Consider the following 16,718-nt stretch of genomic DNA (forward strand, 5'->3'; position numbering starts at 1 on the left):
CCACTTTCTGATACATTTCACGCAGAAATATTTAGCAATGACAGCACCGGGTTATTTTTTGGTCCCCTACCCTGACAATTTTGCGAACAAACGTACTCCTTGAAAACGGTAAAAAAGAATTTTCTCCCAATGAGATTAGTGCACAACTAGAATAGATCAAAGTCATGTAACGTTTGTGCGACTTGCTAGCATGAGTCAGCAACTTTGTGCGAACCAATAATAATGCACTTGCCTGTTACAGTATGACTTATGTTATACTGTATGATATTATGAGGGCTACCCATTGGTTTTAGGCATCACGTTGTCCATTTAGCTGCCCCGGGGATCACTTTGGCGACGTGAGCGCTGATTTTTATTTCATGATTATTTATTTTTGCTTCTAATACCTGCTCACAGTTTGAGCGAGGTCACTTTGGCAAGCTGGAATCAGCGGGCGCCAGACTGCGGGGAGAGGGACGCGGGGCTGCTGCCCGTCACAGCCCACTAGTCGCCTGACGGGCCCCGGGGCCTGCCAGACTGACATCGCCCCTCCAACCCACGACCGCCGGCCCCGAGGCCGGGCAGGAGGGAGGAGGTCAACACGGGGCACGGTTTTCAATGCATTTTCTTCTGTCATGTGTAGTGGCAAAGAGGGGCACGGTTCCTACTTTTACCCCCCACCCAAATTCCTTGGAGATTAATAAAGTTTGCGACCCAGAAGGCGAGTTGGCAATAGAATTGATTTTAATCAACTTCTGCGGGACTGTACCGTGAGGATTAAATGGAAAAAAATGTATTGAGGAGGAGAAATGAAGGAATAGGATGGGCAAGAGTGTGCATGTGTGTGTGTGCCGTGCCAGCATGTGTCTGATGGGGGGGGTTGGGTGGGTGCAACACTCACAGAGTCTCTCAGGCGTGTCTCGAGCATGAGCCAAGTACTCTCTGTTCACTTGCACACAAAAACACACACACACACACACGCCCGTGCACACACTTGAACATGCCACACAGTGACACACACATCTACTGTACCTGCTAAAACAAAAAGGCGCACTCATCTACGGGGTACATACGACAAACACACCGGTTACAAATAGACTCACACAAATACACACAGATACAATTGTAGCTGCTACAGACACACGCACACTCTTAACCACACAGACACGCATACACAGTTCCTTTTCCTATGAGTTCCTTCATCAAAATGTCAGCTTTACAGATGCCACGTCTCCCAATTCCCATCTCAATATGCAGATTCCGCCCAAAAAGTCAAATATTCAAGGCTCGGAGGTACTACCAGAGACTGAACCCTGACTTTAAAGTTGGCGTATTCCGACGTTGGCTTTTTGTACTTCTTTAAAGAGCCAAAATGGCGTCGGAGGTGAATTGGACCCCACGGGGGAGCACGGCGTCACCACACTGGAATGAATGTGGACCGGCACTTGGCAATTAAACAGTAAATGGATCAATGTTTGGATAGGTTTGCGTGCATGTGCGCTCGGGGTCGAAGGGGTGCGGGGAGGGGACTCGGGGGGTCCGTCCTAATGAGCTTTCGGTGTGTATTCCTAATAAGTGCTCGGTGCAGCGCCCACGGCACTGTCATCCCGGGCCCGGGCTGACCTTGCTCAGCTGCCGGGCTGTGTCGTTTGCTATATTTATGGCAGCCGCAACGCCACCTTGCCGTTCATTTCATTGTGTGTGTGCGCGCTCCTGTGTGTGTGCGTGTGTTTATGTGAGTGTTCTACGAATGGAGGAGGGGGGGGGTGCTCGCTCAGGAAGCAAATAGTGTGTATATCAGCATAATGAATCAAGTAGCAGGGAAAAAAAGAGAGGGAGAGTGGGGGAGAAGGATAGAGAGAACCATTATCCCTCTGCTGTTTTTGCCCTCCTGGCGACTAACCCCTGTGGTGTTTATCCCGCATTTTCCCTTTCCAATTTTTCATCCTCTTTTTCTCGCTTTTATCTCAGTTTTTGTCTTTGCTTGGGCTCATCATACAGGCGTTTTTTTACCTACACATTTGACACAATGCAAGGTTTAGCCCCCACCCCATCCCCCCGTCAATGTACACCTAAAACAAAAAGTGCATCCAGAAAGTACTCAGATCACTTTGATTTTCGAACATTTTGTTGTGTTACATATGGGCAGAAGCGGCCGGTCAGTGTATCCAATCTAGCCCATGTGAAAGATTTTGGCAACGTGTGAAACGTGAAGAACACATTAGCTGTCATTTTTCTGTGAAAGTAACTGTTGTTGCTAAGTCTGTCCAGTGGAGGGCGCACTGACAATCACTTTAATTACCACTTAAATGACATTCAGAAATTCATGAGAGCCTCGGTTCTCCAACGTCCCTGTTTTCAAACAAATCAGTTTTTGAACGAAAATTTCGCGATTTTTCTTGTTTCTGTTTTCGAATGAAAATCGGTACTCGAAAGCCCCCGACAAAACCCGGAAATAACATATTGCGCACGGCCAGACCAGCTGACCCACGACGCACTTTGTTGTGAATTCCCATGCTGCCGAAAAAACCTGGAGATAACATAATGCATGCGGCGCAAGCAGCTGACCCACCCACAAAGCACTTTGTTATTGTCAATTCCAACGCCCCCCAAAAAAAACGGAAATAACAATGCGCGCGGCGCAAGCAGTTGACTCACCTACGACGCGCTTTGTTATTGTCAATTCGGATACCCCCCGACAAAACCCGGAAATAACATAATGCGGGCGGCGCAAGCAGCTGACCCATCCACGACACGCTTTGTTATTGTCAATCTGAACGCCCCCCAACAATACAGAAATAACAATGCGCGCATCACAAGCAGCTGACCCACCCACGATGGGTTTTGTTATTGTCTATTCGAATGCCCCCCCCCAAAAAAAAAAAAAAGCAGAAATGACATAACACGCGCGGCGCAACCAGCGCACTTTTATTATTCTGTATAACACAGCCTCTGTACACAAGACATGTCCTGGTAGTTACTGTTGTTTTTCTTCTTATCGAGGACCACCGTGTTAACCCCCAATCATGGCTCCAAAGAAGACAAGTTGCTTGTTTAAAGTTATTCTGCACTTTTGTTGATAAAAAAAAAAAAAAAGTTTACAAGGCTGGGGGGGTGAGTTGATACCGATACGGCAATGCACTTCCATCTGAGGATACACTACTACTAAAGCATATGTTTTAAGCAAAAAATAAATATATTTCTGAAGTTACTTCATCATATAAAGTATATAAACCATACATGTATATCTACTATGCAGTTTGTTATCAGGAAAAGCTAAAATAAAATGCTCTAAAAAGCCTAATTTTTTTAGGCTTGGAACGCATTATTTCTTTTTCCATTCATTGTAATGGGAACATCGATTCGGTTTTCGGACAAATCACTTCTCTGTTTTCTGAAACGGACTGTGGTCAAGAACCGAGTCAACACTGTATAGGATTTGACATCTGATATTGATGGCCTTGTGAAGGCTAAAAGATGCCAAATTTGAAATGCAAAGTAAGCCTACTTCGTGTAGTATGTAGTTATATAACGTACTTTAAACACTATTTGAACCAAAAATAGAAAATATCGGAAATTTGTATTTATAAAAACCCAAATATAATGGTCTGGCCTCGTTGAGATCAAACTGAGGTGAATGTAGCCTCTGAATTAAAACGAATTTGACACCCCTTTGGCCAAAATCGGATAAATTGTACCTCAAAATTTTACACTCCATGACAAAAACAACAACAAAAAAATTGCACCACAATGCTGTACATCATAAAAATAACACATTAACCACAATGAAATCCATAACCCTAACTTTGTCTTAGATACTTACTTTGAAAGTCTAACTCCGGTTTTAAAACCCAATTTGAAATCTAAACCTGTCTTTAATCAGTAATTTGAAACCTTAACCCTACATTGAAAGGCAAACTCTGGCTTGAAACCCCAATATGAAACCGTACCCTTGTTTTGAAAAGCTAACGCTTAGACGTTGCTGGATTTTCCGCACTTTAAGGCGCCCCTAAAAGCCTTTAATTTTCTCAAAAACCGACGGCGTGCCTTATAATCCGGTGCGCCTTATATCTGGATCAATATTGAGCCTTTAGTGCAGCTCCAACTAATGGATGCATTACGTAACCCCATCCTCTACTCTAGCGTCTATTCTATGCGCCTTATAATTGGAAAAAGTTTTAAAATATGGCATTTATTGGAGGTGTGATTTATAATGCCTTATAGTGCAGAAAATACAGTACTTGAACATTTTTTACCAATTTCTACTACCGACATCGTCTTAAAACCTTACTTTGAAAGTCTAGGTTGAAATCTCGAGTTAAAACACTAACATGACAGTAACTCCATTAGGAGACCCTAATTATATTTGCTGTAACTCGGAATGTAATACAGATAGAGTATAAAACATTTTAAGTAAGCAAGCAACCCTAAATAAACGTTTTTAATGCAAACTTTTATGAAATGGTGATGAGAGCGTACTCCTCCCTGACACTAATTTACAGAATATACGCTACATACTGTATGTGGACATGCTTAGTTTTCCAATGCCGGGTTCAAGAGGAGGGAGCTGATGCAGTGAATACTCATCCAGGCTTGGCGGAGAGAGGTGGGTGCGTACCCCCAGAACCTCGGGGTGAAGGGGACTCGTTCTGTTGCATGGCGGTACACGCACACACACACACACACACACACACTCACACACGTGAGCAAACAGACACACATCAGTCATCACACATACATTTAGATAAGCCGAGTAGCATTATTCGGAGGGAGGGAAAAGGAGGGGGGCAGGAGGGGGGACTGGGGGAGTTTCGCCATGACCAAAAGTAAAGTTTTAATTCGTTCCTCGGGGACACCGTTTACTCATCCGACTCCCGCCCTGAGGACCCGCTTCCTGTGAAATCTATTCAAATCAGATCTCTCCTCCGCCTTTATTGCATTGCTCATACACCGCCACGCCGTCGCAAAGTGACAAATCAGCGCGCACTTTGCAGTCACCTTTCTGCGCATTTTGAGGAGGAAGCACACATCCGTGGGTTTTAGGTTTAAAGTGATTAGGGAAAATGACTCCACGCGTTAGTTTATCTGGATGATAGTATAGTGATGACTAATTATTTTATACAATTTTGATCACTGGACTCCATGAATTTAGAGTTTCGACGTATGGTTACAGAAGAGTGTTTAAGACATGGTTGGGGATTTCAAGAACAGTCTCAAAAAAATGGTTTATGGTCTGAATTCTTTGATTGAGGCAATAGGGTTAGGGTTAGTAAACATTTTAGGACAATATTAAAGGTGGAGTTTGCAGTTTTCAAAACAATAAAATTGTCCTTGGTATGAAAATATACTAAATCAAACCATTTAAATAAATTATCTAAATAATATAGTCATACACATTTCTTTTAGCATGGCCACTTTTTTTGTGCAAAATCATAGTACATTCACGTGTACTTACTGTACTGCACTGCACAGCATACACAGTCGTGACTATCACTTGCAGTGTGTCGTGTACACATCAAACACCGGTTTGATTGTGCACTATTACCATTTTTCTGGCATGCAAACACACACACACACACTTATAAACAAACACTGTTCCTCTGCGCTGCATTCTCAATAAAGCAGGTGATGAGCGCGTGGAGCCATAATTAGTTTATTCAGACGTATGAAGCGGGCGGGACAGGCGGAATTTGTTATTATTCCACTGCCAGCTCCACGTGCGTGCACACACATGCACACAGATAACAGTGACACCAAGAGCATCATGGTTGGTTGAAAGAGGGGGGGACGGCGGTGGGGGGGAAGCCACTTGATGGAGCCGTAATGTTCCTTAATATTTTCATTTTGATGTCATTTGTGGCCCCGCTTTTTTAAATATCCGCTCTGTAATAATGTTTAATTTCAAGGGTCAGTCTGCCAAGGAGTATATTAAAGCTGATAAAACTCATTTTCCACAGGCTCAATATCGCGCCCAGATCAGGTTAGGAGGCCAGCCTCCCTGAATATTTCATCTTTTATCACACCGATAATGGGGGGATGACAGAAGCGCATTATTACAATGAGAGAATTGCTCATTTCCCCAAAACGGGGGAGGAAGGAGGGCTAGCGGGACGGCGGCCGGGCAGCGGCGGCGGCGGCGGGTGCCGGTGCCGAAGGCTCCGCCACGCCACGGTTGTCTCCATGAAAGCAATTCTACGCAGGTGACGACTGGAGAAAGAAGAGACGACAAACTTTCTTCAAGCAGCTCACTTATTTGATTGCTATGAATAACAAAAGTGTGCTGTGTGGTGGGGATGCAAACAAGTAACAGCTCTGGCGTGAAAATCAATTTCTGGGAAGAAGTACAGTGTATACTGGCTGTAGGACTAAAATGGGATTAATTGCGTACATCGCATATCAGTACGAGGTTAGTGTTTTGAATGACGGTGGCAGAGGAGAGTTTTGAGGCTGCTGTGAGGGTTTCAAACTAAAGTTAAGTTTCAAGGCATGAGTTGGGATCCAAATTTGGGTTTCAAGACAGGGCTACAGTTTCAAAGTAAGGTTTTAACACACTGGTTTGCATTTTGTGTTTGTGTTTCAAGCCACAGTTAGGGTCTGAGAGTAGGGTTTCAAGATTTTGCCTCCCTTAGAGATAGCGTGAATAGCTTTGTCATCCGGGAGGGGCACAGTGTCAAGCCAAATGAGGTGGCTGGGGCATCTGATTCGGATGCCTCCTGGAGGCCTCCCTGGTGAGGTCCGGAAAGAGACCCCGAGGACGACCCAGGACACACTGGAGAGACTATGTCTCTTGGCTTGTTTGGGAACGCCTCGGGATCCCTCCGGAAGAGCTGGAATAAGTGGCTGGGGAAAGGGAAGTCTGGGTATCCCTGCTGAAGCTACTTCCCCCGTGACCCGACCCGGAAAAGCGGTAGATAATGGATGGATGGATGGATGGATGGATGGAGTTTAAGATAGGGTTATGCTCTAAAAGTAGTGTTTCAAGGCTGGGTTATGGTTTCCAAGCAAAGTTTTATGAGCGGTTTGCAGTTCCAGTTAGTTTCAGGCCACATTTGGGGTCTGAAAGTAAGATTTGAAAACAGGGTTCAACTGAGTTACAAATGAGGGTTTCAGGACAGAGTTTTGGACTTAACGTAGGGTTTGAAGACAAGGTTAAGATTTCAAGGTAAGGTTTTAAGATAAGGTTCATGTTTCAAGGGAGCGTTTTGTTTGGGTGTTCATTCCAGAATAAAGGTTTTGAAGTTCAGTTAAGGATAAGGGTTTCAAGCAAATGTTAGGATTTAAAAGCAAGGTCTCAAACCAGAGTAACAGTTTCAAGTTAAAGTTTTGGCTTCCATGCACAGGTTTGGGTTTCAAATTATTAAAAAAAAAAAAAAATCACTGATCACATTTCAACTATAGTTCTACCCTGTATATCAAGCATTTCATGATTGCAAAGTGAGAATATCTCTCTCAAAATATGACAGTAAAATCACATGGTGAGATCCAATGTGACTCTCGGGTCACCCCATTAGGGCGCTTGCCGCTAAGGACAGATTTGAAATGGGGTCCCGATCAGAATTAACCTTTTTAATTAAGGCATTAAGACAGGGCTGAGATTCCTGTCCTTGGGAACACATCCTGCTCCACACACTAACCACTCATTGAGACCCTCTCCATTGCCAGAATGGCTTCAGAAATGCAACCAATCAAAGGGGGGGTCTGGAGACCACCTGTGTCCCCCACAGGTCAGAACCATTAGACCCTGCATTAGAAGGCCGTGATGGAAGCAAGCGCCGCTCCTGCGGCCCCAGTAATGAGGATAATAAGCGCAGCATAATGGCATATTTCTGGGCTGAGAAAGCTGAGGTGATCTGCAGACCAGATCTGCAGAGAATACATCAGTGGCTTTGAGGTACAGTATATACCATGACAAAGTTCTCTATTTCAGTTAGATTATTACTTCATATCTTATTTCTTCCCAAGAATCCTTGAAATGTGAATCAAACCATACTCTACCCACATTAGAGTGCCAAGACAAAAAAAAAAAGCTTTCCTCCAGAATATAAAATACCAAGATGCATCTGGCACTGAGAGAACATGCAAACTCCATACAGGCAAGGCCGGATTTGAACTGTGAGGCAGACGTGCTAACCAGTCATCCACGTGCCAGCCAGTTCTAAACATGAATATATATCATGCAGATTTAATTCTACAAACTACATGGATGATATTCAAAACAAACATCTCTTACAACCTCATAGATTACACCTTCCTATTGTGCATGAAGACTAACTTTTTAGTGCAGCGATGTGCCGATGTTGTGCTGAGGGTCAGAAGCAGAAATCCCATTTACCAGGTCAAATAAATATTTGAATTGGCTATTACCTAAGTGAAGAAATTAAGTATTTGAACACCCTGCTATATTGCCAATTCTCCTACTTAGAAATCATGAAGGTGTCTGAAATTTTCATCGTACGTGCATGTCTACTGTGAGAGAGATCGAAAAAGAAAAATCCAGAAATCATAATGTATGATTTTTAACGATTTATTTGTATGATACAGCTGCAAATAAGGATTTGAACACCTGTCTATCAGTTACAATTCTGACCCTCAGACCTCTTAGTCCGCCTTGAAAAGTCCACCTCCACTCCATGTATTATCCTGAATCAGATGCACCTGTGTGAGCTCGCTGCATAAAGACACCTGTCCACCCTATACAATCAGTAAGACTCAAAATTGTAACATGGTCAAGACCAAAAAGCTGTCCAAAGACAGAGACAAAATTATACAACTCCACACGACTGGAAAGGGCTACGGAGAAATTGCCAAGCAGCTTGGTGAAAAAAGGTCCATTGTTGCAGCGATCATTAGAAAATGGAAGAAGCTAAACATGACGGGGTGGAGCCCCATGCAAGATATCACCTCGTGGGTTCTCAATGATCCTGAGAAAGGTGAGGAATCAGGAAACCTGTCTGATCTAGAGAAGATCTGTGTGGAGGAGTGTGCCAAAATCCCTCCTGCAGTGTGTACAAACCTGGTGAACAGCTACAGGAAACGTTTGACCTCTGTAATTGCAAACAAACGCGACTGTACCAAATAAGAACATTGGTTTTCTCAGGTGTTCAAGTATGTTGTATGTTTGACATTGTTAGGCAGACCACAAAAGGAAAGAGCAGTATTGGTTGGCTGGTGGACTCTTGAACTCTTTTAAAGTTTGACTATAATTTCATAAATACAAGGACAAAAATGGACTTTGAAAGTAAGATGCTTCAACAAAGTCTCCTTTTTAAATATTCAAAATGTTTTTGCTTAATCCAAGAATAAAGTTTTGCATTCTCTTTAGCAGTTAATTGATTTAATAATGGGAGGAAACAGTTTCTTAGAAAAGTGTGGGGGGGGGGTGTTACAACAATAAACAAATATCCGCTCTTGCAATGTCAAAAGGTTCTTGGGGCTACTGGTTCTCCCCCCCACAGGAGACAGTCCAAATACCTTTTTTGAGTATTTGATGTTCCCACGCTCTAGACTATCATAACGGAACGCGGACACACAAAAAAGTCTCAGAACATGTTTTTAAAAGTATTTTTGAAGTTAATGCATGAATAGAAGACCACTGAAGAGTTTGTTATATTAAGGTACAATCAATAGACGTAATCTAAAATCTAGAATTAGCTGGCAATGATCTTCAGAGGTCTAACAGCTTGTCAGTGATGTTGAATCAACATCTTGTCCAGAGGGCGGGGGGGGGAGTGCCAGACAATTTGAGTGTACCCTGTGGTGGTGAACAGGATATGACGAGTACCCCAAAAGGGTAAAAGAGGTCACTGGTGGACAGCGCAGCATGGAGGGATGGAGTCAATGTGTCTGGACCCCACACCCCTTCAAATAAACTGTCAAGGAGGGGTGGGATTGTGTGTGTGTGTGTGTGTGTGTGTGTGTGTGTGGTGTGTGTGTGTGTGTGTGTGTGTGTGTGTGGTTGATGGTGGGTACCAGACTGGGGCACCTCAGGGGACTTTTGGAAAAGGAAGAGCCATGCTCCACGTCTCGTGCTACCAACCGTTGTTCCCTCATTTGATTGTGAACCCATGAATAATGCATTGCGGAATGGTGGGGGGTGGGGGACCAGCGTGGGGGGGGGGGGAGATTGGGTACCTAAACCTTAAAGAGGACCTGGCACAGTGGGAGTCATTACCCATGAACAGCCACACTGATGAGCCGTGCAGAGAAGGAGCGCGACGCGGAAAACAAATATGTCGTCGGCAAAAACAGAAAGATGCCCGTGAAATTTCTCAAACGTTTCAAACGTGACGCTCATTGGGTACCCTTCCCCCCCACCCTCTGCCATACACCCACCTTTCCCTCCTCCTCTGTTCCCACCATTCAGTCCCTGTTTTGTTGTTATTTTCATCTTTTCATTTAGTTATTCATGATTCAAGACCGGAAAATAGTCAACATCTTTTCCCCTGTTTGTTTGCAGTTGCTGCTGAGATTTTTGGGGTTCTTTCAAGAATGTTACGCCTGGAATTTATCGTGATTTCACACAGTCAGGATCATAATTCCAACCCCCCACCCCCCTGAAAATCCCTCTCTTAAAAATAATTGTTTATGTTTATTTGGACAAACCTTCACTTTTTGCAGAATTTAGTTTTCACAGATTGCAATTTTTCCACATTTTAAATGCATTGTGGATTATACAGAATAGAAGCATTGCTGTGGTTGCCATTTTGTTCCCTTCCTGGTACATGCAATGATGTTATTTATTCTAGCTGCTGCTTAACACATTCAGTTTTCACTTCTTTCAAAAACATAGGGGATTTTGACTTTCAAGTCAAATTTCATGAGGAACCTAAAATACGCTATTACCTTTAAAAGTGAACTGAATTTTACCTTCTCTAAACATTTCAATGCGCATGTCCAACTGTTCAATGTTTGAGTACATTTTGCACAACAACAACAATGGCAGAATAGCTAAATTCCCAACAAGTGTTTGATCAATGAATATTTCCAAAGACTCTAGGTCAATGTACTTTCTGTGACTCTTCCAGTCTCCGTTAACAACTGCTTATGACACTCTACGCCCAGAGGTCGATTCCCTCTGGAAACATCCCGTTTGAACCCATCCGTTAAGTACTGTTGATCAATTTGTAAGGTGTCGTCTTGGTTTCGTGATGTCAAAATTTGAACAGCATGATGAAAGTAGCTTAACTAGAACAGCCAATGCAAAATTCCATCCATCCATTTTCTTAGCCGCTTATCCACACAAGGGTCGTGAGGAGTGCTGGAGCCTATACCAGCTGTTGACGGGCAGGCGGGCGGGGTACACCCTGAACTGGTTGCCAGCCAATCGCAGGGCACATTGAGACAAACAGTCGCACTCACAATCACACCTACGGGCAATTTAGAGTGTCCAATTAATGTTGCATGTTTTTGGGATGTGGGAAGAAACCGAAGTGCCCAGACAAAAACTCATGCAGGTACGGCGAGAACATGAAAACTCTACACAGGGGGGGCCGGGATTGAACCCGGGTCCTCAGAACTGTGAGGCCAACGCTTTATCAGCTAAACCACCGTGCCGCCCTGGTAAAAAACCCATTGCATGAAATATGATTCTGGACCAAAAATTATAAACTAATAAAAAGAAAAAAACATAAGCATGGCAATTTAGCCGTTTCAGGAAAAAAAAGACGAAATAAGACTAACGACGCTAAATAAAAGCAGAATCGCAAGCTGTTAAAAATTTGTATGAAACATTACAGTGCTTGCTATCTATAAAAAAAAAATTATATTTCCAAAATAAATCAAACATTGTGTCTGTGGCATGAGGCCTTTGAAGAGCTGATTTGGTCTTTATATATATAATTAAGGCTTTCCTGAAGGAAAATCTCATTTACCCCCAAAACCAAATTTGGGAAACGGTGCTCTCGAACTTTGACACTCACTTAAGTTGCAAAGTGTGCTTGATATGCTGGAAATATTAAAACGTAAATTCATGGGTTCATCAGTTTATACCGGTCTTCTCTTCCAACGGTGGAAAAAGGACCAATAAATACGAACACTGTAGAAAAAGTCAGAATTACACCATATATTTGCCTGGGGGGAAAAAAGTACATTATTTGAAATAAGAATACACAAGTAACTAAAATGACTAGCGAAAAAATATTAAACAGGGTTGATGTTGTAAAGTAAGATTTATCAAAATTCGAGTGCATATACTGTATAATTGGAATTTCACCAGAATTTTAATTGCACAAGAAAACGAGTGGCAGCCAGTATAGTGTGATCGATCTTAACATTGAGATAAAAAAAATAGTATTGAACTTTTTTTTTACACATTAAAATTTAACATGATTCGAACGAGAACCGGTTCTGTTACTTGACCATTTATGTTCATTTTGGGGGTAGCTACACCCTGGATAAAACACTGAACTGAAAACCACGTGGGTCACCGACATTGGACAAAGTGAACCCCGCAGCTCGAGGGGAACCAGGGCCGACCCCCGCTGTGAATTGTGAAAAAAATTTGCAAATACTTGAGACCCCTTTATAATTTTTTGTAATGCGTGTAGATGCCACAAGATGGCGGCAACGAGCCTAAAACGGAGACGATCATAAAGTAGCTACACCACGTACCTAGCATGTACACAGTCATAAACCGATGTACATAACTGTATTAAATAATTAAATTATTCAACACATACAAAACACCTTAACGTGAGACTCATTAGTAGTCTTAACTAGTATACTAGCATAAATAGCACTCGCACAAACTGATGTGACATCACAGAGAGGCAAAAAAAATACACTCATTCGCATTTTGGACAAGCGGTAAAAAGCATTAAAGTGATGTTTCAGTTTTCACACACACAATAATAAATGTGGGGGAATTTCTGGTGAATTATGACAGCGTAGTAGACTGCACGTTAAGGCTGTTCTAAACTGAGCCACCTGTGTATTAGCACACAAGTACTTCTTGTAAACTGTCAAAAAAACACCGACTTGCAGCCCCACACAAACGTGGCATGTTATCTGCCGCACGCGAGAGCTGCTCCTGCGGCGGCAGCAACGGTGACGGTGGATGCTAAGTCGCTGTACGAGGACGAGGCATTATCGCTCATTCCGACTCCCGTATTACGCCGTGACGGATGGGCCCCCGCGGGCCGGCAAGCGCCGCCACGCGCTTATTACCGTTGCTCTTAAGTGGGAGTTGATTTAGCTTAAATAGGTTGTTTCATAAGGGGAAGACGGCGGCACTGTCGCCCGCGCCCGCTTGCCTCGCCGCCAAGCTAATTGAATAAAGCCTCCTCTACATACCTATTAGGGGGGCTGAGGTACACGGTGTGCCCCAATAATTGCTGATACAACTCAGCTAATTTGGCCTTCGTCTCGTGCACTAGGGGTACTTTGCGACGTTATTGAATCACCAGCACTCTCTATGTAGGTTAGCGTTCTATTGTTTGATGCCAGCGCCTATTAGGGAAAACAAAACAAATCAGGCTATATTTAGGTCAGGAACACAATTTCAGACGCAGCAACTAATTTCAAACTCCCTCAACCTGACTGCAATTGGAGCGTTGGCTTCTCAATACGATTAAAGTTGCAAATAGACCGACATAAAGCGGGGTTGTCCAAACTGAGCGAAATCAGTTACATTAAAATGAGGACACCAAATTATTATTATTATTCTTAATTTCAGATCAGGGCAGCATGGTGGCTCAGCTGGAAAGAGTTGGTCTCACAGTTCTAAGGTCCCAGGTCCGATCCTGGACCCGCTTGTGTGGAATTTGCATGTTCTTCCGGTGCTTGCGTGGGTTTTCTCCGGGCATTCCGGTTTCCTCCCACATCCCAATAACATTAATTGAACGCCCTAAATTGACCCTAGGTGTGATTGTGAGTACGGTTGTTGTCTGTCTCTATGTCCCGTGTGATTGGCTGGCATCAGTTCAGGGTGTACCACGCCTCCTGCCTGTTGACAGCTGGGATAGGCTGCAGCACTCCCTGCAACCCTCGTGAGGATAAGTGGCAAAGAAAATGGATGGATGGATGGATGGATGGATGAATGGATGGTGCAAAACTTTAGCAATAACGCAGACGTTCCTAAAATGCATAACAATGTAGACATCCCACCGCGGTCCACGGTCAGACTCTGTTTTCCAATACCTTTTTCTATCGAGTCGGGTCGGATAGGCTTCAACACTCCCACGACCCTCGTGAGGATAAGTGGCTCAGAAAATAGATGGATTTCAGATCAGGTCAGCAGTAGTCACTCGCGCTCTGGTCCCGGGAAGTACCCGGACACCTATTATTCACAAACATTACGAAAAGGTGTGTTATTGATACTGTATCTTGACAGAAAAACATATGATACATGACATGATGTCGCATCCCGAAAATACATCGTGACGCTGCTACAAAGGATTAGTTGCACATTTGCATATCACAGGGAGGCATTGCTATAACGCGTGGAGGTGCTAAAAATGGGAGGAGGTATCGGTATAAAGGCATTTCTATTAAGAAAACCCTGATCCCCTTTCCTCCTCTCTTGTTTGTTTTGAAAGATTATTGCTGATGCAACGGTGCGCTGGCATGTGAATCGTGCAACTTGTGCCAACGCTGTGGAAGCGAACAAGGCGCCGTGGCTCCCCGCCAGGAAACGAGTCGACGCACTCTCGGGGAAGTCGGCCGTCAATCACCAATCCTCAAATGGAAACATGACTCGCGTGCTTTGCGCGCCGCGTTTGCTCACGTCGAGCAAATAAACAAACACACGCACACACAAACATAAATTGTTTGGGGTGAATGTCTGATAAGGCCTCGGAATGTTGAGGCTAAATCCAGGCGCTTGGACTAAATTTAACCGCCATCCGTGAGCAGCAGGGGAATTTTCTGCAGAGCTCTCGCCTCGGGTGCAAAATAATCGGGTTGGAATATAATTTTTACTCGCCGGGCTACTTTTTAAAATCACATCTCTGCAACCACTATTACAGTGGTGCCTTGACTTATAAGATGAATCTGAACTGTGACCAAGATCGTAACTCAAAATGCTCGGATTTTAAATCATCTTTTCTTGTTGAAATGAATGCTCCATTTCAGACGGTATAGTCCAACCATTGCGTGGGAAGGTGCTCTTATGTAAATTTGCAATACTGTTGACGTCATAATACGTCAACATATATAACGGTGCATTTACAAACATGATCAGAAAAGAAGCAGCTAAGAAAAGACTGACTCGGTTATTTAATCTCACACTTGAGGGTTGAGCAGGCACTATGAGCCGATTATTTGTAGCAATTAAAAAGTACTGTAATTCCCGGCCGACAGAGCACACTTGGTTACAAGCCTTGTAAAGGAAATACCATTTGGTACATACGTACGCCGCAGCTGTGTAAAAGCCGCAAGTGCCCACATTGAAGCACGAGATATTTACAAAGAAAGACGGTACACAGAAAGAGTTTAACACTAGCGCGGTGCTAACGCTAGTGCTAATGTTAGAGCCATGCTAAAGCTAGCGTTAGTGCCTCGCAAGCACTAACGCTACCAGGGCTGGTTAAAATAAAACTTACCGGTAAATATCATTGAGACACACTAGCAACACAGCAGCAACATGCTAGCACAGTGCTAACACTAGCGCAGCGCTAACAGGGCTGGTAAAAGTCACTTACTCGGCACATATATTCTACCGGTCTCATTCTTAGCTTTTCCGCTTGAGTGCCCTCTTGCGGCCGCATCACCACATAGACTGCAGGGATGAAAGCATGTGAAAAACGTTGCACCTTGTAGGCCGTAAATTACGGTACATTTTCTCATAATACGTCCCACTAAATGTGTACTTTTACAAAGTATGATCTAGAAAGATTTTGTGAATCAATAATCCCAAAATTGTGTCACCGTGACAACTCATTGTACATTACCGCTAACAGGCTACAGAGGCAAAATGATAAATAACCTGGCAGGGTGGCAGACCTCAAAGGCACTCAAGGGGGTGTTGGGATGACCCATTACAACTTTCTATTAATGTCTGCCCAATAAACGGTCTTGATTTGGCTGTAATTTATGATGCTGTTACGAGCCAATTAGTGCCAGGATCCTTACTGCCCTGCTCGGCATGCCGGGTCCCTGGCATTTAAGAGGGCAAGCGAGACATGCGGTGGCATACTGTTTCAGACCTTGCTAAATGGGGTTAAGGGGAACAACTAGAGTAGCACTCAGTAGACGGCAGACCTCTGCCGAGGCTAAACAAAAGAACAAAACAAACATTGGGGAGCTCCGTTTTTTTTCCGTTTGTCCAGTCACTAACATTTGAAAAATTTACAGGTGTGGTCAAGTCATGCTCGCAGATAAAGTTGCGGGTGTGATCAGGAATGGCCTTAAAATAAATTACTGGATTAATATAACATAACCGAAAATTAAACATAAAATAAACAAATACATCACTTAAATGGAAAACTAAAATTTCAAACTCAGAAATGATCATTTCCAATTTCAACTGATATTAGTAGAACATGCTATAAAACGGTATTTAAAATTTTTCATCAATAAAAATTCTTGATCTGACACACTATCTGAAGAAAAGTTAAATGCATTGGCCTGTCAAGGAATAAACATGAACGCTCTATCCTCCCAATGTTTTGAAAAGGCTGAATGTTTAGTGCAACATAATCAGCGTTCGAGGCAACAAGTAGCAATAAATTGCAACAAATATTCCTGTTGCCAATCGTTATCTGTTGTTGTGGGGGCGGGGGGCACGCATCGCGGGACTGCTG

General features: G+C 43.4%; 1 long non-coding RNA gene across 3 annotated transcripts in view; it reads right to left on the reverse strand.

Moving 5' to 3' along the window:
* LOC133500987 (uncharacterized) overlaps nt 1-15,590 on the reverse strand; it is a 301,872-nt gene extending 286,282 nt beyond the window's left edge. For all 3 annotated transcript variants that reach the window (XR_009795068.1, XR_009795067.1, XR_009795069.1), the window contains exons 1-2: nt 15,519-15,590; nt 14,116-14,254 (exon numbers count right to left, since the gene is read on the reverse strand). This is a non-coding gene — a long non-coding RNA (uncharacterized LOC133500987). The remainder of the gene's footprint in view (nt 1-14,115; nt 14,255-15,518) is intronic.
* Nucleotides 15,591-16,718: the final 1,128 nt, after the last annotated feature.

This window comes from Syngnathoides biaculeatus, chromosome 5 (assembly GCF_019802595.1).
Source record: "Syngnathoides biaculeatus isolate LvHL_M chromosome 5, ASM1980259v1, whole genome shotgun sequence".
Classification (NCBI taxonomy): Eukaryota; Metazoa; Chordata; class Actinopteri; order Syngnathiformes; family Syngnathidae; genus Syngnathoides; species Syngnathoides biaculeatus.